This window comes from Rhinolophus sinicus, linkage group LG04 (assembly GCF_036562045.2).
Source record: "Rhinolophus sinicus isolate RSC01 linkage group LG04, ASM3656204v1, whole genome shotgun sequence".
NCBI lineage: Eukaryota > Metazoa > Chordata > Mammalia > Chiroptera > Rhinolophidae > Rhinolophus > Rhinolophus sinicus.
Window position 1 is genome coordinate 75,336,358 of NC_133754.1, and position 27,568 is coordinate 75,363,925.

A 27,568-nucleotide genomic window follows, 5' to 3' on the forward strand; every position below is an offset into this window, starting at 1 on the left:
TATATTAGGTTGGTGCAAAAATAATTGTGGTTTTTGCAATTATTTTTAAACCTTCATACTCACTCTTAGCTTGCATGTCCCCAAACAAATTTGAAAAAAAATATTAATAATTGAAATGACAGGAAGTCCTGATTATTCTAAAAACATGCCATTTAATTCAGTCAAATTCTTCCTCTACAAAAGAAATGTGCTTACTTACACAGAGTAGAGATTCTTGCAAATTGCGGTGACTGTTCTTGTCCCCATTTTCTCCAGTTCCCATTTTTCATTTAACAAATCTTTTTATGGTGGTTTCTTTTAGCAGTTTTACCTCATACTTTGGTGCCACTACTTGATTCTTTCCTGGTGTATCTGGCTACATTTTAATCTTCAAAAATATCACCTTATAGTATTTCTTTGGCTCAGTAAAGAGTGATCAAAAAGCAAAAGACTGGATGCTGAAAACACACTATGATTGTCATGGAATGGAAATTTCGAAAATTACAGTTTGTTTTCTTTTGGTATATCCTTACAGATATCGAGACCCTTCCATTTGTTACTGTCTCAATACTGTAACCTGTAAGGGGTAATTTTGTCACAGTGTCTCTTTCACTGAAACCAAAATCCATTCCAGGAAATTATCTGCTTTGCCTTTCAGGGAGTCAAATGACATCTGGGAATCCTTTCACCTGCTTGAGCTTTCTCCAAAATCCAGTCCACATATTTGACCACGTTGGTGTAAATGCCTGGTGGTTCCTTTTGAGCGCAGCACTCACCCCAACTTGTGATGCCCACCAATACCAGACCTTGTTGTATTTACAGGACAGGGGGAAACTGGGTCACCCTGTGATGAGGGGAGAAAAGAAAAGTCCCACAGATTGGTTCAGATTCTTCTCATCTCAAATAATTTTGCTTGGAGTGATTTCACCTCATAATCTGTCCTGGCCTTTTAATAATTGTTGTGTAACTAAAACGAATACACTGTGTTCCCTGCTCTTTGGCAGAACACTGCTTTTTGAAATGTGTTCAACAATCTAATTTGAATATATTCAGTTGGTTGAGAACACTCTGTTACTTTACAAGCACCCTTCCCCCTTTCTTCATAGCCTGTGCAGATCATTTTATTAGTTATTTTATGCCCTCTGTATCTTGCTTGGCATTCTTCATTTGTCACCAAGGGTACCTTGGCATCTTGGAGAATATGTTTAAATATAAATAAATGTATTTAAAATGAAAATTTTACCTGTATAAAAATCAAGAAAGAAAAAATACTAGGTTTACCTCATAGACCTTTTATAATTACAGAGTGTAAAGAAGACATTATTCTCACTATTGTACCATTTTGTTAAGTTGAAAAAATTAAATAAGGCTCTAACTGAAATTACGTCCCATATTAAATAATTGGACAACAGGCTAGAAAATTTACAGAAAAGTGCTGGGTTTCACATTAAAGTTCAGAAAAAAATTATTTGTCTCTAAAGAGATTGTCATATTTAAAATTTTCAATCAAATAGATGTGGTATCCTCCTCACTTGGGTGATTTTGTCTTTCCATCTTCATTAATACTTTCTGTAATAAAAGTTATTTTATTTGTGTTTTAGCTTATGACTTGATATAGCAGAAAAGGTTATGATTACACTGTGTTCTTTATCTGTAAAATAGAGCATATATAGAAATATTATTTATCTCTTAATTTTCTGTACCCCCATCCAGCATTCAGAATATATTACCTTTCTATCTCTTTTGGGAGGTGGACATATGGATTGTTGGACATCTAAATTTTAAAAATCGTAATTTCATTATCAGACACAAAATATATCTTTTTCCCCAGGAGACTTTTCTTTCTGTTTGCATTTAGTGTGTTCTGTATTTATTATATTCATTTTTGCTTAATTGTCATACATTTTCATCCCTCACATTCACACAATCCAGGATGAGGGAATGAGAGAAACCAGCCACAGCCCTCCCCACTAACTCCATCACTCTAACTAGGTCTGTGACCCTAGAGAAGTTGCTTAATTGCTCTGACCTGCAATCTTTTTGCCCCTAAAAGAAAGATATAAATCATCTTTAATATTCCAAAATTGTATTAAAATTATATCATTCTGTGCTTCTGAAGAAGCCAGGAGAAAACTTATCATTTCATCCATACTCCCAAATAAGAGTCAATAATCAGGAAAGAGTATATCAGTTTTAACAGACTGAAAGATTAGCTTTGCAGACCTTCTCCTTTTCATGATAAAAACACACGGAAAGATTTCTAGGGTCAGGCCATGAATCGGGTAGTGTTAAACCTGATATCGAGGTTATCATTGCAGATAAGTTTCCATTCAAAATTCTGCATACCTGTGGAATTCATTGTGGTTTCCAGTTTCAACAAGGCAATATCATATCCACTTTCTACCATTTCATATTGATCATGAATTATTATTTCTTGAACTGTAAAGAAAGGTGTATCTTCTTTTATTTCTGATTGATTTAAAGTGCCACTATAGACACGCACATTTTTAGGTAACTCTAACCTAAGGAGTAAACAATAGAGGGAAAAAATTTCCTTTACCAAATAATTTCCAAACAGTTGAGCTACATTGCTATTAAACTGGCTATTACTAAATATCTAGTATTTTCTGCCAGTGGTGGGCTTTTAGGTAGAAAGAAGCAATTTCATGCTAAGATTTCTCAGTCACACATTTCTCTTATCTAGAAAGTGCTAGGCTAGCATTTACTTTATATTAAACACACAGAAATGAATGAATGCTCTTTAGAGCACACGCACGCAAGAGAGAAAGAGAGAAATGGTAAACTAGATTCAGGGAACAGGAAATTCTCTTTGAGCTTAGTTCTGAACCAAATGCCAAGGAAAATGTACAGAATATAATGTACTCTTATAGGAAAGAACTCCCCTGGGGATATGTGGACATTTAAATGGGAAAGTGGAATAGTATACAGTCAAAGAGCCATGTTTCTACACCTATTCTGATGCTGGTAGACCATGAGTGGCTCTTCCTTTTTGTTTTTGTTTTTTCATTACAGATAGAAATTTAATTTAGTAAATAGGATAATTTACATTTTTAAAAAATACTACAATACCAGTGATAGATTTAATATATGTATGAGGAGCATGGGGAATGAGTAAAAATAATAATGGTACTGACTCATTGAAACAATGAGCAGCTGTTAATATCCACTGGTCTCCAATAATGGAGCCTCCACATAGATGTCTCTGGGTGGGTGACATGACATGCAAAGTTATATGCCAAGTCTGAATAGATACCATTCCTCCAACAATTCTGGGCTTGATTTTGGGTGTACACTCTACAACAGAAGGATGGCAATGAGTGGCTTCCTAAATTTTCATTTTCCATCAGTAGTTATGCTCCTTCAGGCACAAAGGGAAGAAAAGCTTCTCTCGGTTCAATAATTTACCAGGACCTTGAAGAAACTTTATAATCAAGTTGGCAAAGCAAAGCATACACACAAAAATCGAATGACTAAGTCACCTTATAATTACATGCCCCAAAGAATGCCTCAGCTGGTACTACAAGGCAGTCTTATCTTCCCTCAGATGATAACCCTGACGATCCTTTTAAAGCAGAGGTTGTCAAGTGTTGCCCCCCTAAGACCAAGAGCATCATCTTGGAATTTGTTAGAAATGGAAATTCTTGAGCCCTAACTCAGACCCAGTGAATCAGAAACTGGCAGTAGAACCCAGTAATCTGAATTTTAATCAACTCTGCTAAAGTTTGAGAATTACTGTTATAAAGTTGAGCACCTCCCACTCACTTTGCAGCCTATGTCTAATTTCTCCCCTGTCCCCTTCTACTTGGGCTGATCTTTGGTCTGTCACTCCTGTTCCACCTACATCCAAACCTGGGCTGCTGTTCTATTTGTGAACTGCTTCTGCCCTTTGGTTTTGTTAATAGTCTAGGGATCTTTAGCTCAACTCTTGATCAACAGCTTTGATTCAGAGTTATCCTTGAGTTTCTATCCTTTTTGGCTGCCCTGAACATACTCCCTTTTATTTATACTTCTTGGGATGTCAAACACTATCACCCACCCTCCTGGTTAGAGCCAGGGCTGAATATGCCCCAATAACCGAGACAGAATGGGAATGAGGTGCTCATAGACATCATTATTTTAGAGCAGCGATTTTTACTAGGTCTGCCAATTAGGTTCGTGAACTTGCCACCGTGCACTTACATTGGCAGTTCTGTACAAATAGCTTGATAAGATTTCATAACCTTGGTATATCAGTGTCTCACAGCTGTGTTTGTGTCAATGTGTGGTGGTGTCTTGCTGCGTAGTGTTCATTATTGTTGTTGCATGTTTTTATGTGCTGTCGTGAGAATGTCTGAGCTTGAATTAGAGCAATGAACAAACATTAAATTTCTTGTTAAATTTGGCAAGAGTGGAAGTGAAATCAGGAACCTATTAGTCCAAGTTTATGGGGATAATGTCATGAAGAAAATGGCAGTGTACAAATGGATTAGACGTTTTTCTATAGGGAGAGAACGTGTTACTGATGAAGAGAGGTCAGGGCAACCAGTAACAAGCAAAACTGATCAAAACATTGCAAAAATTCGTCGAATTATGTGTCAAAATCATCAGCTGACTGTGAGAAGCATAGCAGACCAAGTAAACATCAATAGAGAAACAGCAAGGAAAATCTTAACTGAAAATGTTGGCATGGGAAAAGTGTGTACAAAAATGGTCGCGAAGTTGTTCACCAATGAACAAAAGCAAAGGAGAGTCGAAGTTTGCCAAGACTTTTTGAAGAGGCAAGACGATGTTTCAGGCCATGTTATCACTGGTGATGAAACATGGGTGTACCAATATGACCATGAAACAAAGTGTCAAAGCACACAATGGAAGTCAGCCATTCTCCACGACCAAAAAAATTCTGTCAGTCCAAATCAAGAGTCAAAACGATGTTGCTAACCTTTTTTTTGATATCAGAGGGATTATTCATTATGAATTTGTACCAACTGGACAAACAGTTAACCAAGTTTACCATTTGGAAGTGCTGAAAAGGCTGCATGCAAAAGATGAAAATGATCTGAACTTTTCGCCAACAATTCATGACTCTTGCATCATGACAATGCACCAGCTCACACAGCACTGTCTGTGAGGGAGTTTTTTGCCCATAGACAAATAACTGTATTGGAACACCCTCCCTACTCACCTAATATGGCCCCCAACGACTTCTTTCTTTACCCAAAGGTAAAGGAAATATTGAAAGAAAGACATTTTGATGACATTCAGGACATCAAGCATAATACGATGACAGCTCTGATGGCCGTTCCAGAAAAAGAGTTCCAAAATTGCTTTGAAGGGTGGACTAGGCCCTGGCATCAGTGCATAGCTTCCCAAGGGAAGCACTTCAAAGGTGACCATAGTGATATTCAGCAATGAGGTATGTAGCACTTTTTCTAGGATGAGTTCGTGAACTTAACTGTCAGACTTCGTATATTTCAATGTGCAGGTGGATCACCTGGTTGTCTTTTAAAATGCAGCTTCTGATTCAGTTTGGAACAGGGCCTGAAATTCTGTCTAGCAAGCTCCCAGGTGTCGCCAATGTGTTATGCCCAGACCACATTTAGAATAGCAAGTGGCTCAAGGGAACTTCGTGTCCTTAGCTAAAGGATGAGTGTGACGTTAGCAGAGTCACTAGTCAAAAGCCAAGTCCTAGATGGTCCATTCACTAGTTTTATAACCATAAAACAACAACTTCTGTCGGTCTTTCTTTCCTCAACAGAAAAATGGGTGTGTAATTCTGAAGCAGACTCCAAATAGAATGAGAGGGCAGGTAAAGAAGTTTTGAAGGAAATGCTAGCTGGTAGCAGGCCGAGGTAGGAAGTGTGATGTGTTTGTGAAAGCCTAAACAGGAGGATACACTGAGAAGAGTTCTCATTTGAGAGTGGATAGGGTGCAGTTTAGTTTTACAGAACCACTTTGAAGATTTTGACTATATTCTGGAATTACTGGGAAGCCCTTGTAATTTGCAAGGTGAGAAGTGGCATAGAAAGCAAAGTTTAGGAAAATTAATAGGTAAGCAGTAACCAAAATATGTATGAACAGCTCAAGAAAGACTTGATTATGGATGAGTCATAGGTCTTGATGTTCATTCAATTTGGCTTCTCAGTTCAAACAAAATTCGGAAAATATCTATGTATAGCATTAAACTTTGTGTTAAGAAACGTGTCTTTTGATGACAATTGTTCTGTATCTTCAGAGAGTTAAATTATATTGTAGATCGATGCCAGTACAAGACACAATAAACATTTCTATTAGATATTCCCGTTCTAGTAAGATACTGTTTTATCTACTAGAGTAAAGCAAAACCTACTTATCTAGTTTCTCTTTATTCAGAAGGTACATTAAAAAGACATAGATTTTATTTTCCCTTATCCTATATTTTCTACTTCAGCTATTAATCTATACCTGATATATTCTGTGAACTTTACAGGCCAAAGTCCATAAATTCAACAGCAAAGAACATAATGAACGAAGAAGTGTAGGGAATGGATTCTGCAATTTAAGGCATAAGTGCTGGTCCCTATTTTATAAAGTATGTCAACATCGCTAACAACAAAATTTGCTAAATGTCCTTTCTAAAGCTCAGTAGAACTAAGACAACAGAATCATTATAAATACTCCTTCTTGTCTTAGGTGAACTTATTTTGAAGAAAACAGAGAATGTATGAGATATAGCTTATAGATTAGCTTTTTAAAGAAGCTTGAGCCATCCAAAGATTCTGATCCCAGATCCCAGATATTAAGCAATAAAAGTCTACAAATATGTGGTTTTATGCAAATCAATAAATACTAAAGGCATAATAGGTGTTATGGAATTTTAAGGAGGAGTGTGTGTGTGTTACGTTCTTTCCTGTTGGGGATTCCATCCCTTTTTTTATTCTGTTTGCCCATAAACCATCCCTTGCTGCAATTCTCAGAGTTGGCCACTGGAATCGAAACACTGCTGATCTGATTTTTGTTCTAATTTTTATGTTATAGGTCTTTTTTAATCTAGACAACCTTTTTATTTCCATGTACCACACTCATTGTTACAAAATGATACGGTTTTATTGTAAGTTTTGCCAATATCTATAATCTGCCAATATGCAGGATCAGAAAGAATGAAGGTCCCTGAAAAGTAGCTACTACTCAAGTATTTCTTGAATAGATATATAAGTTTTCAAACATATGGTGATTATTTATGTTTCAACTAAAGGTCAAGTAATGGCTAATGGAAAGAAAATGAATAATTTGATTACACAAGATTCTGGTTGATATTTCAATTATGAAGGGTAATAAGAAAGGTAGTTGGCTTTGATAACAAAAATCAGACATAAAAGTGTTGGTTTACCCTGAGTTATTGAATATCAGTTGTAAGATATTTCAAATTAAAACACATATTCAATTAACATTAGGCAATGCAGTTTAGTCAAAGGCCATGACTTACCTTTGAAACATGGTCAGCCTGGGTGATAAGAGTGAAAATAACAGAGAATTGTACATTTGTTTTTTTACTAATTTTATCCCCTCTGTGGCTATTATTGACTATTTTATTCATGATATATTAAGTATAAAATAACTCCTACAGATGTGTTTTTCCAAGTGACATTAAACTCACCATTATCCATTTTACATAACCTTATGTATATTGAGATATGTTTCCTCTCCCATGAAGTATTTTATCTGGAGATCCATTTGAAGAAAGTTTTCAGTAACATTTTCCTCTACAGGTTGAAAACAAAAAGTGTAAATGTAATGCACCTCTCAGAGAGGTGGGACAGGAGCATCCATGTAACCTTTCTTGTATCTTACTTCCCTCTGTTGCAAGATTCTTGAGATGGAGGATAGGTAAAAAGTTGGCAGTGGATGATGTTGGTACATGTTTTCTGCAGGCTTCATGCCCTTTCATATCAACGATGTCCAGTTCTTCTCCCAAGAAATCAGTGTCATGGTCAAATGAAGGACGGTAGAGCACTGCACAGCAAATCACATATCAGATATAAGACACAAAATCTTAGACTCATCAGTCTCCTCAGATTTGTTCATCTCCATCAGAAGAAAGTGCTTTCATTGTTTACCAGGGATGCTGTGCCTGCAGTTTTGTAGACTGAAACCAGAAAGAGCTTTGTTCTTTTGAATATGTGTAGGTGGTAATCCGCTTTTAGATGTTTTAAGGAGACAAAGATTGTTAACAGTAAATATAAAGGGAAATATAAATATATCATATAAAACATATCAAAGAAAAAACATTTCTTACAGCACATGTTTAATAGCAAAGATTTTCCCATTTTGAAACTATTCTTCGTATGTCACCATCAGACTCCAGGATCCATAGGTTGTAGACAAATTTTCAAAACTAAACCACCTGCCTCCATAAAAATATTCTGAGCTTGCTCTATTGTCAGTGTCCCTAGCATCTTCCTTTTTCATTTTCTTTCTTATAACACTCCCAGCCTATCTCAAATATTCATAAATTTTTATGCTACCTAGAAATCTCCCATCCAGACTGCTGCAAGATTAGACAGGGATAAGTGAAATCCATAGCAGACTCCACACCCAGGCACCATCTTCCTGGAAGGGCATACTTTTTCTTAATGAACACAAAATCATAGTCAAGAGCCCTGTGGTCCAGTTGAATTTTCTTCAATGATGGAAATATTCCATGTCTATGACATCCAATATAATAGCTATGTGGCTACTGAACACTGGAAACATAACTAGTACATCAAAGAAAATGAATATTTAGTTTCATTTCATTTTAATTCATTTAAATTTAAAAAGCCAATTCTTGGCCTGTAGCATCCATATTCCTCTGTCACCCTGCATTGAGAATCAAATGTGTTACTCCTCTTTTAGGTATTGATTGTGAATTTTATTTTTAAAAAGGAAGGGGAAAAAAGAGCAGTGATTACAGAAAATAACATATTACAAAAGCATTTTTCTAATTTCTGAAATTTATAATGCCCCAAGGCTCAATCTTTGAACCTCCTTTCTGCTCCAACTGTATTCAATCCTTTGATGATCTCACAAGGTTCATGGCTTTAATTACCAGCTATATGCTGGTAACACCCGAACATAGATCTAGAGAGTAAAACCCTCTTCTTAGTTTCAGACTTCTATTTGCAATGGTCAATTCAGCATTTCTCTCTGGACACAGAATAGGCATCTCTACCCTCTTGAAATCTGTTCCTCATGGAGTTATCCACATCTCAGTCACTGGCATGTCCATCCTTTCAATTCCTTGGGCCAAAAATCTTGAAGCTATCACTGACTCTTCTCTCTCTTTCATCGCCAGCATTCAATCCATCAGCAAATGTTATTGGCTCTATGCTGACAACATATCCCAACCCGATTACTTCTCTATCACGTCCATTCTGGTCTAAGTAGGGCCGGGTTATTATCTACTTAGTTTACTAATGGTACCTCCAATATCTAGAACAGTGCCTGATGTGTAGTAAGCACCAAATAAATTATATTGAATTTGTTGTGTAAATGAAAGTAAGAGATATGTTTTCATGTGTTGGAACTAGTACTTCTGAAATTATATCCTCCCTCAAGGAAAACCAGGCTTGCTTGATGGACAAGGAACTCAAGGGCTTACCTTGGTTGGATTGCTCTGAGAAACCTCTCTCCCAAAATGAGCAGCCAATTCAAGCAAATGGCAGGGGCTCTGAGAATTTTGATGTAGATAACATATAGAATCTAGATTTTGAAACAAACTTAAGATTTTTTTTTTAGTGAATCTTGTTAATGAAGTACAACAACCCAAGAAAATGTCCCTTTAATGATCAAATGAAATTTCCCATGCCTTAATATGGTTTCTCATGTTAATATTCATTAGGAGAAAAACAATTCTCAAACTTCCCTCCACCCCTGCCCCTAATCCTCCCTAAGCTACAGAAAATCAAGAATCCCTGGTAACACTGGATTTGGGGAATGGAAAGGGAGAAGAGCTAAGAATTCTTCTGTGCAACTTTTATCTATTTATACAGACATTTTGATTAAATTTGTAGTTGCTCAGAATTTTTCATGATGGATTTCAATCAGCAGTTTTAAAAAGAGAACACATTATTCTTAATCTTAACTCCTTACCCTGCAGATTCTTTTGGCCATTCTTGAGGAAAAAAAGGTAAAAAACAAATAGTTGAGATGGTGAGTACAGATGCTTCGACAGACAAAGGCATCTGGAGCCGTGACACTGTCAGTGTTACTGTCTGCAAACAGAGCACTAGGGAAGATGACCCCAATGGAAGCCGTACAACAGAAGAGACCATGTCGAGGAAATCAACTCACTAAAAGAATCAGGAAAATCCCAGCCATGGTATTTGTAAATTCCATAGAAAAAAATTTGGTTTGGGGCTGAGTGAGGGATGCATCGGTGGCACCGAGGAATTTTAGGGCAGTGAAAATACTCTGTATGATACCATAATGATGGATACATGTCATTCATTATACATTTGTCCCAGTGCATAGAATGTACAACATCAAGAGTGAACTCTAACGTCAACTCTGGACTTTGGGTGGTTATGATGTGTTAATATATGTTAATCAATGGTAACAAACGTACCTTTCTGGTGGGAGATGCTATGCATGTGTCGGAGCAGGTGGACAAAGACAGTCTCTATACCTTTCCCTCAATTTTGCTGTGAACCTAAAATTATACTAAAGAAATAAAGTCAATAATAATTTTTTAGAAGTTTGTTTATCTCAAGAGATTTCAAAACTGTTTTAGTTAGGAAAACTGAAGTGATTATTTTAAACTTTAAATTCAAACATTAACTCTAATTATATAAGACATAATAAAAATTTTCACATGAAGAAGGTAAAACTAATAGTTGGGTCTATTTCATCAGTGAGCATAAATTGGTATCTTAACTTAGGCCCATCGTACATATGATCAGTAACTATTATTTAATGGTTAAACCACGTCATTAAGAAAACAATAGTTACCGGGGGCCAGCCCGGTGGCTCAGGTGGTTAGAGCTCCATGCTCCTAACTCTGAGGTTTGCCAGTTTGAATCCCACATGGGCCAGTGGGCTCTCAACCACAAGGTTGCCAGTTCAATTCCTCGAGTCCCGCAAGGGATGGTGGGCTCTGCCACCTGCAACTAAGATTGAACATGGCACCTTGAGCTGAGCTGCCGCTGAGCTCCCGGATGGCTCAGTTGGTTGGAGCGCATCCTCTCAACCACAAGTTTGCCGGTTAGACTCCCGCAAGGGATGGTGGGCTGCGCCCCCTGCAACTAGAAAACGGCAACTGGACCTGGAGCTGAGCTGCGCCCTCCACAACTAAGACTGAAAGGACAACAACAACTTGACTTGGAAAAAAAGGCCTGGAAGTACACACTGTTCCCCAATAAAGTCCTGTTCCCCTTCCCCAATAAAATCTTTAAAAAAAAGAAAATAATAGTTACCTAGATTAGAAAGTGCACAAGTGAAAAACCAGACATTATTTCATTGAGCTTTATTATTCTGGTTGATATCCCCATTTAGGTGTACTTCAATAGACAAATGTTACTAAATGAAGACAAAAATGGAAAGAAAATATTTTATTCTTCTAAATGCAAGTAAGAAAACCCATAAGTTGGTGAGAAATTCCCATTTAGAGACTGCCTTGGCGTTACAGCTGAGGAATAACTCTGGAAAGCACTGATCTGAGAGGCTACACAGGTGGACTTAGAGTCCTTACTCTGCCAAGACCTGGTGGTCCTGTGAATTTGTCAACTTTATTTTTTTCATCAGTAAAATGACAACATGAGAGGAGTGGTGACATGAAGAATAGGAGTGTAATCCCATCTCAATTTCAGCATTTTAACTTTTTAAATGCCTATCAACTCCCAATTTCCTGGCTTGCTTATATTGTGTTAAGTGGTAGACATAGAATATGTAAAAAGATGTAGTTTGAGGGGAACTAAAGACAAAAAGCTTGAAAATGAAACATGAAAACTTAATTATTAATTCAGGGTTGTTTTGTTTCATCATTGTTGTTTTTTAAAATATTTTATTAAAAATATAGCTAACATACAATATTATATCAGCTTCAGGGGTACACCATACTTATTCAACATTTATATGCCTAAAGAAGTGATCACCATAAGTCCAGCAACAACCTGACACTGTACCACACTATCACAATATTATTTACTATATTCCCTATACTGTACATTATATCCCCACGACTTACATCCCCATGACTTACTTGTTTTATACCTGGAAATTTGGATCTCTTAGTCCCCTCCGCCTTCACCCCCTTTTTTAATTTATCAATTACAGTTGACATTCGATATTATTTTATATTAATTTCAGATGTGTAGCTTAGTGGTTTGACTTTTATATAATTTAAGAAGTGATACCTGACTAGTCTTGTACCCAACAAGCACTATACATAGTTATTACCATATTATTAATTAAATTCCCTATGCTATACTTTATATCCCCATGACTATTTTGTAACTAACAATATGTACTTCTTAGTCCCTTCATCTTTTTCACCTTGCTCCCAACCCTCTTCCATCTATCACCCTAACAAATCTATTACCCATTTGACACCATACATAGTTGTAACAATATTGACTATATTCTTTATGCTATACCCTTCATGCCCATGATTACTGTGTAACAATCAATTTGTACTTCTTAATCCCTTCCTCCTTTTTTACCCACACCCCCAACCCACCTCCCATCTGGCAACCATCAGTATGTTTCCTGTATCTATGAGTTTGTTTCTGTTTTGTTTGTTTATTTTGTTATTTAGAGTCTACATATAAGAAAAAAATCATTTGCATCGTCTTTCTCTGACACTCCACTCAGCGTAATAACCTCCAGGTCCATCCATGCCACCCCAGATGGCAAGAACCCATTCCCTTCCATGGCTGAGCAATATTCCATTTTATATATGTACCACCTCCTCTTTATTCATTCTTCCATCAGTGGACATCCAGGCTGCCTCCACATCTTGGCCATTGTAAACAATGCTGTAATGAACATATGGATGTACATGTCCCCTTGAAGTAGTGCTTTGGGTTTCTTCAGATAATTACCCTGAAGTGAGATTACTGGATTCTCCTTTTATAACCTTTGTTTTAAAGTCATTTTTTCTAGTATAAGTATTACTACACCAGTTTTTTTTTCTCTTTTCCATTTTTATGAAATATCATTTTCCATCCCTTTACTTTCTCTCTGTGTGTGTCTTTCAATCTGAATTTGTCTCCTGTAGGAAGGATATATAAGGGTTTCGTTTTCTTATCTATTTGGCTCTCCTATGTCTGTTGATTGGAGCATTTAATCCACTTACATTGAAAGTAACTATTGATAGATATGTAAGCTAGTGCCATTTTATTTTTCATAATTTTGATTTTTTCCCCCCTCTTAAAGATGTCCCTCTAATATTCCTTGTAGTACTGTTTGGTGATGATGAATTCCTTTAGTTTTTTCTTGTCTGGGAAGCTCTTTATTTGTCCTTCGATTTTAAATGATAGCCTTGCTGGGTCAAGTAGTATTGGTTGTAGATCCTTGCTTTTCATCACGTTGAGTATTTTGTGCAATCCCTTCTGGCCTGAAAAGTTTCTGTTGAGAAATAAGCTGATAATTTTGGAGGGACTCCCTTATAAGTTAGTAGTTGCCTTTATCTTGCTCCTTTTAGGATTCTCTCTTTGACTTTAACCTTTGCCATTTTAATTATAATGTGTCTTGATGTGGGTATATTTGGCTTCATCCTGTTTGGGACTCTCCGCACTTCCTGGATTTGTATGTCTATTTCCTTCACTAGGTTAGGAAAGTTTTCATCGATATTTCTTCAAATAGGTTCTCAATTCCTTGCTTTCTCTCTTCTCCTTCTGGTACCCCTATGATGTGAATGTTGTTACACTTGATGTTGTCCCAGAGTGATCCCCATTTCTTTGGATTCTTTTTGCTGTTCTGACTGGGTGCTTTCTGCTATCTTGTCTTCCAAATCACTGATTTGATCCTCTGCTTCATCTAGTCTGCTGGTCCTTCTAGTGCATTCTTTATTTCATTTATTGTATTCTTCACTTCTGACTAGTTCTTTTTCATGGTTTCTATGTCTTTCTAATGCTTGCTATCTCTTTATTGAAGTTCTCACTAAGATCCGTGAGCATTCTTATAACCATTGTTTTGAACTCTGTATCTGATAACTTTGTGTCTTGCCTCTATTTCACTTAGTTCTTTTTCTGGAGTTTTCTCCTGTTCCTTCATGGGACACATTTTTATTTGTTTGTTTGTTTCCTCATTTTGGCTGCCTCTCTGTGTTTTTTTTCCATATATTTGGTAGATCTGCTACGTCTCTCAGTCTTGGCTGGGTTGCCTTATGTAGTAGGTGCCCTGTGGGGCCCTGGCACAGTCTCTCTGGTCATACTCTGGGTGCTCCAGGAGTGTCCCTTGTGCGTTGTGTGTGTGCTCCTCTTATAATGGAGCTTGATTGCTATTGGCACATCAGTGGATGGGATTGACCCTCAGGTTAATTGGCTGTGGGGTTTGGCCACATCCATAGCTTAAAGGCTACTCTGTGGGGGGTTACCCCACTAAGGGAGATTCACTTTAGTGGGCTTTGGTGCCTGTTGAGACTACCTTTTGAGTGAGCCACTTGTGAGGTTAACTGGGTTGTGCTCTGCTGTGGTCTGAAACCAAACTTTGGTATAGGCCCAGATGACCCACTGCCTGTAACAGTTGGGGGCTACCTGGAAAGAGCTACAAAGCAATCCACAGTTCTTGTTGCCTGTGCTCTACCTGGAGGCCCGTGGGAGAGGCCACACTGTGAACGAAGGATGTCTTCCACCAGAACTGGGCCTGGGGTAGCTCTGCAAAAAGCCTGGATACCCTGAGATCTGCTGTCACCTGCTGGCTCCCTTAAGGTTCAGCCACTGATAGAGTCTTGTACCCTTTGCAAGTTGGGTGAGGCAGGGCCTCAGGGAACCACTAGAGTGAGAAGAGTTGTGGTCACCAGGTTAATATGAATTCTCATTTAGTGCCAGTGCTGAACCCGGAGCTACTCAGCAAAAGTCTCAGAGCACACGGAGGCCAGTCACTGCCTGCCTGGGGCCTGCAGGCTTCAATAGTTTTCCAAGAAAGAGTGAAATTCAGGCAGGGCTGAATGCTCTTGGAGAAAGTGTTTCTGGTGTTGGGGGAGGGGTCCCAGTGTATCAGCAGGGTGAAGAGAGTGGAGTTCAACAGGCCAATCAGATTCAGATTTAGCTGTGTGTGGGCGGGCTCAACACATTAAAGTTGGCGCCTGCCTGCTGGCTGCACAGATGAAGGACCACTCACAGGGAAAAGGGCAACAGTCCTACATCCCTTGCCTCAAGGCCACACATCTCAGTCTGCCCCCCTTACACCTCTGACACCCCCCTGAGTCGCTGTTCCTCTGCTGGAGCCCAAGGTAAGTGCTTGCGAGTGAGTGAGTCTGTGCGCGGGCTGTTTAAGAGGACGTCTGGTTTCCTGCAGCCTTCCATCCCACCCAGATGGCCTGAATCCCCACTGTTTTTCACAGCCAAATGTTATTGGGGCTCCTCTTCCCAGCGCCAGTTCTCTGGGCTGGTGAGGTCAGTGTGGGCTGGAGTTCCTTGCTTCTCCTGGGGGAACCTCCGTGGCTGAGCTATCCTTCTTGATTCTCATCTACTACACGAGGTGTGGGGCCCGTTCTGTGTTTCTGCCCCTCCTATCAGTCTCGGCATGGCTTCTTTATATCGTTAGCTATAAAACTTCTGTTCAGCTGGACCTCAGATGGTTCTCCAGGTTGATTGTTGTATAATTTAGTTGTAATTTTAATGTGTTCATGGAAGGAAGCAAGCACAGTGTTTCTCTACTCAGCCATCTTGGATCTCTCCTATCGTTGTTTTTGAAATAAATCTCTGATGCTTTATTTGCTTTCCTCTTATCTCCTTTTGGAATAAATCTTTGGTGCTTTATTTGCTTTCCTCTTATCTCCTTTTTTTGATGTGGAGAGCTGAATGTTAAAATCTAAATACTAGTCATTTGTACTACTTTTTTTCATTGGATTTCAGAAAACTGTAGTTTACTATACAAATCTAGAACATCTCAAATTATTTCTGAAGTTAGTATTTTCCCTAAATTTTTTAGTATTTTCCCTAAATTTTTTAGTATTTTCCCTAAATTTAAAAAAATAATGAACACAGATTAATCATTAGAAATAATATTCTTCTATATTCTTATGCAATAGATTTGTCCATGGAATATTCAAAATCCAGTATGGGGCAAGTTAAATATTTCCATAGGCTTCAGTTATTTTGTCTTAGGTAAAGAACTCTTATTTGGAGAAATATGAGTATGTATTTCTTTTTTGTTTTACAGGGTCAAACTGTAGCATCCTTTAAGCTAGAAAAGGAACAGTCAGGGCAATTTTAACCGTTTGAAAATTGCCAAATTAAAAATGTAGCACTTTCTGTGAAGAAAACTATAAACACTTGTTACAAAAATGTCTCAGGGGTTAAAAATAAATTTTGGCATCATTGATGGAAAAAAAATATGAATCCCCATTTTGCTTTCTGTTGCATAATCTAATGTCCGTGGCTTACTTACTCAACAATATTTTGTGCTTGGAAACCAGCTCGTTGGTATGTGAAAAAGTGACAGTGCATATCATTCGTGTCTCCTTCTTGGCACTCCTGAGCATCCTTGGGGCCATTATAGTTCATGCCCTTCATGTCTAGGTCGACAACACACCTTTTTGTTGGAAGCTGGAAATAAAAGCAGAAATTATGGTTATCTTTTAGATGTGAGGGTTCACTCCAATAGTTTTACCCTAACAACTGTCACTTCTGACTTACTCTTCCCACTCTTCCACTTTTCCTCAGAAGTCCTTTGTTTTTATTTTAATCCGCTTAATTATTGCTCTCACATAGAAGCAGTAAAAGAATGCTGATGCCTTTCTTATATTGCAATATTAGACTTTTAAACTCTTGTTTCAATTTTCTAACCTCTCGTACCTCCTTAGCTCCACTGATTGACTGATTCACTAATTAACCTATTCAAGTGTCTATTTCACTATTGTTATCTCAACACTTGCCTCCTATGATTTAAATTAATATTTTTAATATGGATTTTCACATAAAACTTTAAGTTGGGAAGGAGAAAGAAAACAAATGAATGATGAGAACTGATGTAATATATGTCCTATGAGAGAAATTTTAATAAACTATAATGGGGGTGGGGGGCATACGTGTATGCTGGGTTTTGCTCTACACTGAGAGAACTTCTTTAGGTGACTTTATTTCCATATAGCAGAGTTTTGTTTTATAGCCATAAAACCATACCTGATGTAACTATATCTATACACCAAAATAACAAGCATTTATTAATTCTAATAAAATATCTTACAACTTACTTGGTGTAGTCATTGCTTGAAAGAATATCCAGAAATTGCTCCTGTTATATTCACCCTTGGCACTGATTGTGTAACACTGTCCCTTAGGATGCAAGTAAACCTGTTTTGTTGTGTGTGTGTTTTTTTTTTAAAGTAACATTGCTAGGGGGGAATTCATGTTTTAAAATAATGGGTCTTAAAAGTCAGCACACAGAAAGTCAATGACAAGGAAACAAATAACTCTGTCTCATGCCAAAACAAATATTTTCTTAGCAAGATGTGAGTTTGCTTTTCATTCCAACATCCCTACATTTTGTTTAATATCTGAAATAATATTTAATTGTTTCTGCTGATAGATTTAAAGGATGATCTTCATGCTTGGCACAATTCATCAAAAATGGGTGTTTACTGCACACCGATTAGAAGAGCTAAAACAAAACAAAATAAAACAAAACCAAAATGCTGACAGTGACAAGTTCTGGAGAGGATACAGAGCAATGAGAACTCTCACATGTTGCTGTTGAGAATTCCGAATGGTTTGGCTACTTTGGAAAAGTTTTGCTTTTTTTTTTTTTTCTCTTTCCATAAGGCTCCTTATTTCAGAAAAAAATGAGTATCTCATCATGTGCAAATGTCATATCACTTCCAGCCCCATTGTCAGTATTATTCAGTTTCAGCTTCAGGTGTACAGTGCAGTGGTCAGGCACCTACACCATCCATGAAGTGGTCTCCCTAATAAGACAAGTGCCATCTGATACCCTACAAAGTCTTTACAACATTATCGATTTTATTCTCCAAGCTGTCTTTCGTATCCCCATGGCAATCTTGTGGTTACTGACTGCTTTCTAATCCTCTCACCTTCTCCCTCACCCCCATGACCCTCCCATCTAGCAACCCTCAGTTTTTTCTCTATATCTCTGAGACTGTTTCTGATTAGTTTGTTTATTTATTCTATTCTTTAGATCCACATATAAGTGAGATCATATGGTATTTGACTTTCTCCATCTGACTTATGTCACAGCATAATGTTCTCTAGGTCCATCCACATCGTTGCAAATGGTAAGATTTCATTCTTTTTTATAGCTGAGTAATATTCCATTGTATAAATGTACCACAGTTTCTTAATCCAGTCATCTACCGATGGGAATTTCAGTTGTTTCCGTGTCTTGGTTATTGTGAATAGCACTGTAATAAACATAGGGGTACATGAATTTTTTTGAATTAGTGTTTTGGATTTCTCTGGATAGATACCTAAGAGTGGAATTGCTGGGTCATAAGGTAGTTCCGTTTTCAGTTGTTTGAGATACCTCCATACTGATTTCTATAGTGGCTACACCAATCTGCAATCCCACCATCAGTGCACAAGGGATCCCTTTGGTCCACATCCTTGCCAGCACTTATTTGTTGATTTTTTGATGATAGGCATTTTGACTGAGGTGAGGTGGTATCTCTTTGTGGTTTTTATTTGCATTTCTCTAATGATTAGTGAGTTTTTTTTCATATGTCTGTTTGCCATCTGTATGTCCTCTTTAGAAAAATGCCTCTTCATGTCTTCTGCACATTTTTTAATTGGGTTGTTTGTTTTTTTGGTGTTGAATTGAATGAGTTTTTTTATAAATTTTGGATATTAACCCCTTATCAGATGTGTCATTGACAAATACATTTTCCTATTCAGTGGGATGCCTTTTTGTTTTATTGATGGTTTCCTTTGCTGTGAAAAAACTTTTTAGTTTGATGTAGTCCCATATGTTTATTTTTTCTCTTACTTCCCTTACCCAAGGGGATATATCAGTAAAAATATTACCAAGGGAAATGTCTGCAAATTTTCTTCCTATATTTCCTTCTAGGAGTTTTATGGTTCCAGATCTTACATTTCAGCCTTTAATTAATTTTTAATTTATTCTTGTTTATGGTGTAAGGAGGTGGTCATTTTTTTTGCATGTGTCTGTCTAGTTTTCCCAGCACCATTTATTGAATAGACTGTCTTTACCCTAATGTAAATTCTTGCTTCCATTGTCATAGATTAATTGACCATCTAGGCATGGATTTATTTCTGGGCTTTCTATTCTATTCTATTGATCTACCAACATCCCTACATTTTAAAGATGACATATAAAATTATTTCCTAACAGGAAACAGGAGTGGGCAAACTATGGACTGTTGGTCAAATGCAGTCCTCTGCCTATTTTCGTATAGCCCATGAACTAAGAGTTTCTATACTTTTAAATGGTTACATTTTAAATGGTTATGTAAGTACTTATATAATATCCTTGATTTTAGCTTCTGGATCCATAAAGCCTAAAATATTTATTCTCTGCCTTGTTAGGAAAAAGTTTGCCAGCACCTGTTGTAGATTCTAGAATAGTAAATTTTATAAGTTCAGGATACTATGTAAATAAATATCTATGAACGCAGCCTTAATAACCAAGGATGTTGATAACTTAATTCTGCAGCAAGGCTTTATATTGAATTTTTATGTTCAACATAAAAACAAAAATGGTGGGTGGAATGCTCTAAAGCTTTAATAATATGGCTATAGAGACAAAACCACCAATGGTAATTTGTGAATCTTTATAAGATTCTGGTTAATAACTATAAATTACATTTGGGAGACAATTGAGATGATATAAAGAGATTCTTGCTAATTTTTTATGTCTTTTGTGTATAATAATGTATGTTGAAATATTTAGGGGTGAACTGTTATGATACTTTCAAATTATTTCAAAAGGTTAAACATGTACACATATATAGATGAGTAAGGCACAAATCACAAAAAGTCTTGATGGTGACAGTGAATCATTGCACTGCTCTTTCAAATTACCTTTATAAAATTTAATTTTTGCTAGTAAAATAGTTGAGGAAAAAGTACCAGTTTAAATAGCAATAATCAATTGAAAAACAAAGAGCAAAATGCCTAAGAGGCATAAAAGTACAATTGAGACCACAAGGGAGGCTGGTAAGCCCACACTGAGGTATATCTATTCCTCCCTGATCTGCCCAAAACCATCTTTATATTTAATATTTCACTTGAAGGAGAAGATTTTTTTCCCAATTGTTAACATTAAGATTGTAGATGCAAATTTATTAGTAGGTAATTGTCATGTAAAATCTATTTTCTCTATGTACAAATGCAAACATTTACCAATTGGTAGGAGCTTCAGATGGTGATTCAGCCATAAAAGTGAAGAATAAAAATTTGGGTGGTGGATGCAGACAATTTGGCTGTGCTTAGCGCTTGGTGTAAGAACAGTAATAATGTCTCCTCCTTGAAAGTAGATGTCTTTGAACAGCTTAGTCACACATTCTGTGATGCAATATATGACATGTGTTATTGTGGATTTTAGTGGGAACATATCTCATTAGGTAATAATATCACAAAGGCAAGCAAAGTGGATTTGCTTAACAGGAAATATCCCTGAATTTGGAAATCAGGGCAATCAACACTTTCATGTTAGTTTATTAAATGAGCAGCCTCAGATAGAAAAGAAAATCACAAAAAGGCACATTTGCCTCAATGGAATTGTGCTTATGGGTGATTGGCTCAGAGATGTAGGTGCTTTGTGGTATTTGAATCATCTCTCAGATCTTTACTGGCAAAAGATGCTATTCAGGATTCTGTCCAAGTCTAGAATGGGCCTCCTGCTTTTCCCTTTGCCCGTTGCTTTTCTCTGTCCAAACTCCATGTTTGTGTGAAACAAAGGCTGCAGCGTGATCATTAGTGTTCAATGGCTCTGGATGTGATAACTCACTATTTAAAATGGGTCATTTTAGTACCGTGTTTCCCCGAAAATAAGACCTAACTGGAAAATAAGCCCTAGCATGATTTTTCAGGATGACGTCCCCTGAACATAAACCCTAATGCATCTTTTGGAGCAAAAATTAATATAAGACCTGGTTTTATTTTTGGGGAAACACAGCAGGAACTTTAGTCTCAGAAAATAATTAAATCTCTTTTAGCTAAAACCACATATAAGTTAAAATAAAAAGCTAAGTTGCATAAAATTAAAAATACTTTCTGTTTTTAGGACAAGATATCTAATATTCCAGATTGTGGCTTTTTGGGTCATTATTATTTAGTCACTGAATAAAAGGTTGTAGTTTGTAATCTTGGTATATTCTCATTGAGAAGTACTATTATATAGCCCTTCTAAATATCATATATATATATATATATATATATATATATATATATATATATATATTTATAACAAAACATAATATATGCATAATATATACACACATATATATAACAAAAATGAAAATATTTTGGGCATAATAAAATATAACTCAAGAATTTATTGTAGCAACAATCAACATACCTTATCAATATGTGGGGAAGCATACAGGTACACAGCAATCAAAACTATCACTGGAAGCTTATAGGACTGAAGTGGTTCATGGACTTGGTTGGGGGAAAATTCCATCTTTATTTTCACTAACCTCTAGTTGAAATGTGGTGTGTCCTTCTACTATTTATGTAAGCAACAAACCACATCAGTGCTCATAGTTATTGTGGCTTTGTTGTAATATAAATCACAGATTTAAAAAGAAAACACTACAGTTGCAGATATCTTCATTTCTTTTCATACCTTACTACACAACGAGGAACTCCAGTATAATGTCTAATGGAAATAAAGGTGGTAATTCTTGTCTTTCTCTCAACTTCTAGGGGAAATTTTCAGTATTTCACCATTAAGTATTCGGTTTCTTGCAGATTTTGTTTGGGTTTTTGTTTGTTTTCTTTAAGATATTATTTAACAGTTGAGGAAAGTTCCCTTTTATTTCCAGTTTGCTAAGTGTTCTTATCACGAATGAAATTTCATCAATTATTTCTGCGTGCTTTAATTTTTTAATTATTTTTATGTTTTATTATAGTAACATGTACATCTTCAGATTTTTTTCATGTTTCGTACTGAAAGTCTCTACCCACTAAACATTTAACTGCCCATCTCTCCTCTCCTGAAACCCTGGCAAGCACCATTCTACTTTCTATCTTTATGAAATTGACTACTCTTTGTATCTTTTTTTTTTTTAAGACTTCGTAGTGTTTATTGAGCTGAATGGAGAAGGAATTGAGGGATTGGCAGGTTCTCGCAGTATAGGCAGAATGATTATTGTTAGCCAGACTACAACAGTACAAATTTTTTGTTCTTGTCTGTCTTTTTTTCTTTTCTTTAGGCTAAAAGCTAAAATTTAATTACAGCAGTTCCCACTTTATCAAATAGGATACCAGTGCAACCAATAAGACTGAGGTGGAAACTGGAGGGTGATCCCTCCGTTAGGAGTTGTTCAATTGCAATTGAACAACTGAAAAAGAGGATGAATTGGCCTAGTAACCAAAAGGCAAGGACTGCCCAGTGGTCTGGCTGACTGGACAGTAGAATTCCTTACACAAAGTATCCAAGTCTTCAGGTTGCCCAGCTCTTCCTTGCAACCTGAAAGAGCCGTATAGAATTAGTTCCTCAGAAAGATGGCATGGCCTTCCCCCATCACCAAGCCACTCTCTTTGGGGGGAGGGGCACAAGGAACTATCAAGCCTTGTGCAGACCTTGTGCAGACAGCTGGGCACACACTGCAAGGGAGGTGTTATTACTCCCATTTCACTGAAAATAAAATGGGCTTAGAAAGAGTAAACCAAAGTGGCAGAATCCAGATTAACGCAGTTCTCACCTTGAGTTATAAGAACAGTATTTGTTTTTATATCTTTCTCCTCCACCACACTGTGAGCTAGTTGAGGTCAAGACCAGCCCCACTTAACTTTATATTTCCAGCTACTGGCACAGAGCCACTAAAGGATTCCACTAAAGGCTAAATTCATTAGTCTACGAATTAACCAATGATCATAAATCCTAAAGTGATACGATATTGTATAATAATATAACAAAACACCCAAAGTCTAATGACTCTTGGGAATCACTCTGGCCCTGTTTTTCGTATCTTATATAAGTGGAATTGTGCAGTATTTTTTCTTTTGTGGCTGGCTTATTTTACCTAGCATGATATCCTCAAAATTTGTCCCTGTTGTAGTGTATCAGAATTTCCTTCCTTTCTAAGGCTAAATAATATACCATTGTACATGTATCAACATTTTGTTTATCCATTCTTCCTTTGATGGACACTTGGGTTGCTTCTACCTTTTGACTATCATGAGTCATGCTGCTATGCAAACATCTATTTGACTCCCTGCTTTCACTTTTGGGTGTATACCCAGAAGTGGTTCTTCTATTGATGTTTTTGAATGCTAAACTAACTTTTCATTCTTCGAATAAACACAATTTTGTGGAAATATAATTGTCCTTTTATTTAAAAAAACATACTTTCTGGGTTAAGTTTGGTAATATTTTGTTTATGATATTTGCATCTATGTTCATGAGGTAAAAAGACTTGTGATTTATTATAATGTTACAAGGTCCCTACCATGTTTTAGTATTAGGATTACACTGACCTTATAAAATGGGTTGGAGACTGTGACTATGTTGACCTTCTCTAACATACGTGTATATTTGTTTTACATTTAATTAATTTCTGCAATTTTCTTTATTTTTTCTTCCTTCTAGTTTCTTTGCATTGAATGTACTAATCTTTTACTTTCTTGAGCTGGATTCTTATATCAAAATTTTTACCTTTTCCTTGGTCTAATGACTGTAAGTCTACACATTTGATCTCAGCACTGATTCAGCTATACCCCAAAGTTTTGATATGCTATATTTTTATTATTACTCAGTTAAATAGATTTTCTAATTCCCATTAGGGTATCTTCCTTGAGCCATATCTATTTAAAAGAATATTACTTAATTTTTTAACATTTGAGGATTTTCCAGTTGTCTTTCATTTCTTTTTTTTTTCTCAATTTCATTGTAACTGGATAACATGCTCTGTATAATTCTAATTCTTTTAAATTTGTTGAGACTTGTCTTAGGACCTTGCATGTGGTCATTTTTTTGTAAATGTTCCATATGTATATGTAAAGAATATGTGTATATGCAGTTGAATCCAGTGTTCAAAATATGTCCATTGAATTAGCACTGATTTATTTATCAATGAAATAACAATACTATTTCACGATGACAATGAAGAAATATAATGACCCAGGTAAGATTCTTGTCACAAAGAAAAATGAAATTATGAACTATTGTGGAATTTATTTTATTTTAAGTTTCTTTACTTAGATTTGCCATTTTTCACATATGCCAAAAAAAGTTTATTCTGCATAAAATGCTAGCAATAGTAGCAGAAAGTAACTGTAATATATGTAAGTTATCTTTAAAATAAATGCTTAAGTTTTCATCATAAATAAAAAATAAACACAGGTTAAAAATACTTGTACTGATATGTCCTTCTGAATATTGGTTAAGTAATTTGTAAACAAATGTAGTGGGTGTGATGTAGAGTGGAGAATTAACAGCAGTAGTTAAATTACTGAAATGCCTAAATTTTAATTGTATGAATGTTTGCATAGTATTTTTCTATACAAAACTGCATGTGTGCATGTGCACGCGTGTGTGCGTGTGTGTGTGTGTGTGTGTGTGTGTGTGTTGCATTGAGCCAACTGCTTTATGGAAAAAATATTAATCAATGAGGCAAATCAAGACTTCTGTTTTTTAATATTGCTTTTAAATATCATTTAGATGTGTGATGTAAATTTAGATATAAATGTATGTATAGATATGAATATAGATATGGATATAGGTATAGACATAGATTCCTACTATTATGAATTCCTTCAGTTCAGTTTCCTTCCCTGCTTTGAAAACCCCTGGAGCTTTATGCAGAAAGTAAATAAAACAATTACATTTTCTTCCTTCCCTGGAGTGGATGGCCTGGGATTCTCCCACATGTATGGGGACTCTGGTATAATTTCTGTCTCTGTGCTTATGCCCTGTTGTTTTTCTCATCTACAAGTCAGGAAAGAAGCTATTTCCAGTCCTTAATCCAGTACTTAAGATAAAGCTCTACCTACCACCAGAAACTGAGGCAAATAAAATGAAATGTACCATTTAGTATAATAAAATCACCCTATGAAAAGAAAAATGTGCATGTTTTTAGAACAGAAAATGTGAATTTATAATCAATTTGCTGATATCAGAGGTTATAAGAAATAGGGAAGGAGAGGGGTACTTAATTTAATAGTGTTCATGGAGTTCCTAACATAATGTTGAGTTTCACCTTCCTCAAATCCTAGGACATTCCTCAGCAGGGTTGTGTATGCAGTGTTTAGCACGTTCATAGTTTTGAAGAACGTAGGACCGACAGGGAAGGGGCTCTCTCCGCTCCTCCCTTTCTTTCCCCTCTCTGCCCCCAGCTCACTATTAATCAGATTTTTTTCCATTGTCATTATCTGACCCCTTTTCCCAGCCCAATTTTTCCACTGTGGTCTTCTTTTCCTATTCATTTCCTTTGAAGTTACTCTATTAAAGAGCTCTAAGTGATTTTCTACTTATGAAATTTTCTGCTCTAGACATTTTGTTTGAATTATATTATGCCTAGGTTGTCATTTTCACTTATAAATGTAGTTATCCCCATGAAGCATTGAATTATGAAATACTGGCTATCAATGAGACAAATCAAGATTTCAGATCTGTTAATATTTCTCTTGAATATCTTTTAAATTTGTACAATACTTGTCGTTGAGTACAAACTATTGCTCTTCTTTCATTCTGCATCTCCTCTCAAATTGGTCATGCATATTAACAAACAAATGAGAAACAAAAACTCATAGACACAGACAATAGTTTAGTGGTTACCAGAGGGTAAGGGGGGTGGGGTGTGGGAGATGAGGGTAAGGGGGATCAAATATATGGTGATGGAAGGAGAACTGACTCTGGGTGGTGAACACACAATGGGATTTATAGATGACGTAATACAGAATTGTACACCTGAAATCTATGTAATTTTACTAACAATTATCACCCCAATAAATAAAAAAATTAAAAAAATTTTGAAAATCAATAATTTTCTATTGTAAAAATCTATTAAACTCCTGTAGTCGAAAAAGTCACTTTAAGGAATAATTGCTTGATAGAAATATTAAATAGTAATTTTTGAAACCGTACCTGAAACAACCTTGCTTGATGCAATTCTTAATAAAAGTGTTTTTCTTCTTTGTCCTCTTCTAAATGAGTTTGTGTATATAATGTTCACTTAACTTTAGTATTTACTTTTACTGTTTCCCAGTGTTAGGTAATATTCTCTTTGCACATCATGTCTGTGAGAGCCCTTAAAATGTATGCATTATCAAAAATGCAGAGTTGCTTGCTTTTTCAATACATTATTTTTTTCCCTCTTATTTTACTGTGTATTCAAACATATGACATACACAGAGACAGTGAGAGAACTTGAATTTGCTTGTGTGCCTTAGCAGTTGGGCAAACTCACATTTAGTATGCCCGCTACCCAAAGTGGCACTTAACCACACTTTCAAATATCAACTATTAATCATTAATTTAAGGCTAAAGGGTCTCACAGTCTAAAGAGAAAACAAGGAAAGTCTGATGGATGAAACTGCAGTTGTTGGGGGTTGGGGGTGGGTAGGTAGAAAGTCCAGGGCAGACTGTAGGTGCCCTGCTCTTTTAGATTCCATTTTACTGTGTATAATGCTAGCTCCTCAGAAGATTATGCAGATATGGTTAGTTCTAAAGAGGCAAGTCATGTTATTCCACTTGGTGAACAGTAAAAATTTAAATTAAATTTTTAAAAAACGATAAAATATGGGTCTTTCATAAATTTTTTAGATCTCTGTGCACTGAAACACAAATAGAGATGTAGGGAGTGGCATGTCTAGCTATTGCACTACAAGCAACAGAAACATAGCAGGTCAATTCCCTTTTGTCATTGAGGGCGCCTCCTAGTGGTCGAATTTGTTGCAGTTCACAGAGAGGAAAGCTTGTGAAATACTTTTCTTGGTTTTATCTAATTATATTTCTAAGAACCTTCCCATTGACCTTGAAGAAGGGCTAAAAGCCCTATGGAAGCCATATTGATATGTGTTCTCTGCTACCCAGCTCTATTCATTGGTTTACTAGTCATGTCATTTGAACAGAAACCAGTCTTCTGTACTGTAAACCAGCCGCCTGGGCGTCCTTGGCCAAGTTGCTTTATCTCTCCGGTCTTCAGGTACCTCATTTCTAACATTAGACATTAGCTAGCCCTAAGGATTTCTATGCGGTCCCCTGGAAATGTAAAGGAAGTAAAAATTAAAAAAAAAAAAAAAAAAAACTTTTTTAATATGTTTGATTT

The 27,568-nt window shown here is 36.3% G+C and overlaps 1 pseudogene; it reads right to left on the reverse strand.

Annotated features, from left to right (window-relative positions):
- Positions 1–406: 406 nt before the first annotated feature.
- Positions 407–27,454, reverse strand: LOC109449636 (coagulation factor XI; annotated as a pseudogene).
- Positions 27,455–27,568: the final 114 nt, after the last annotated feature.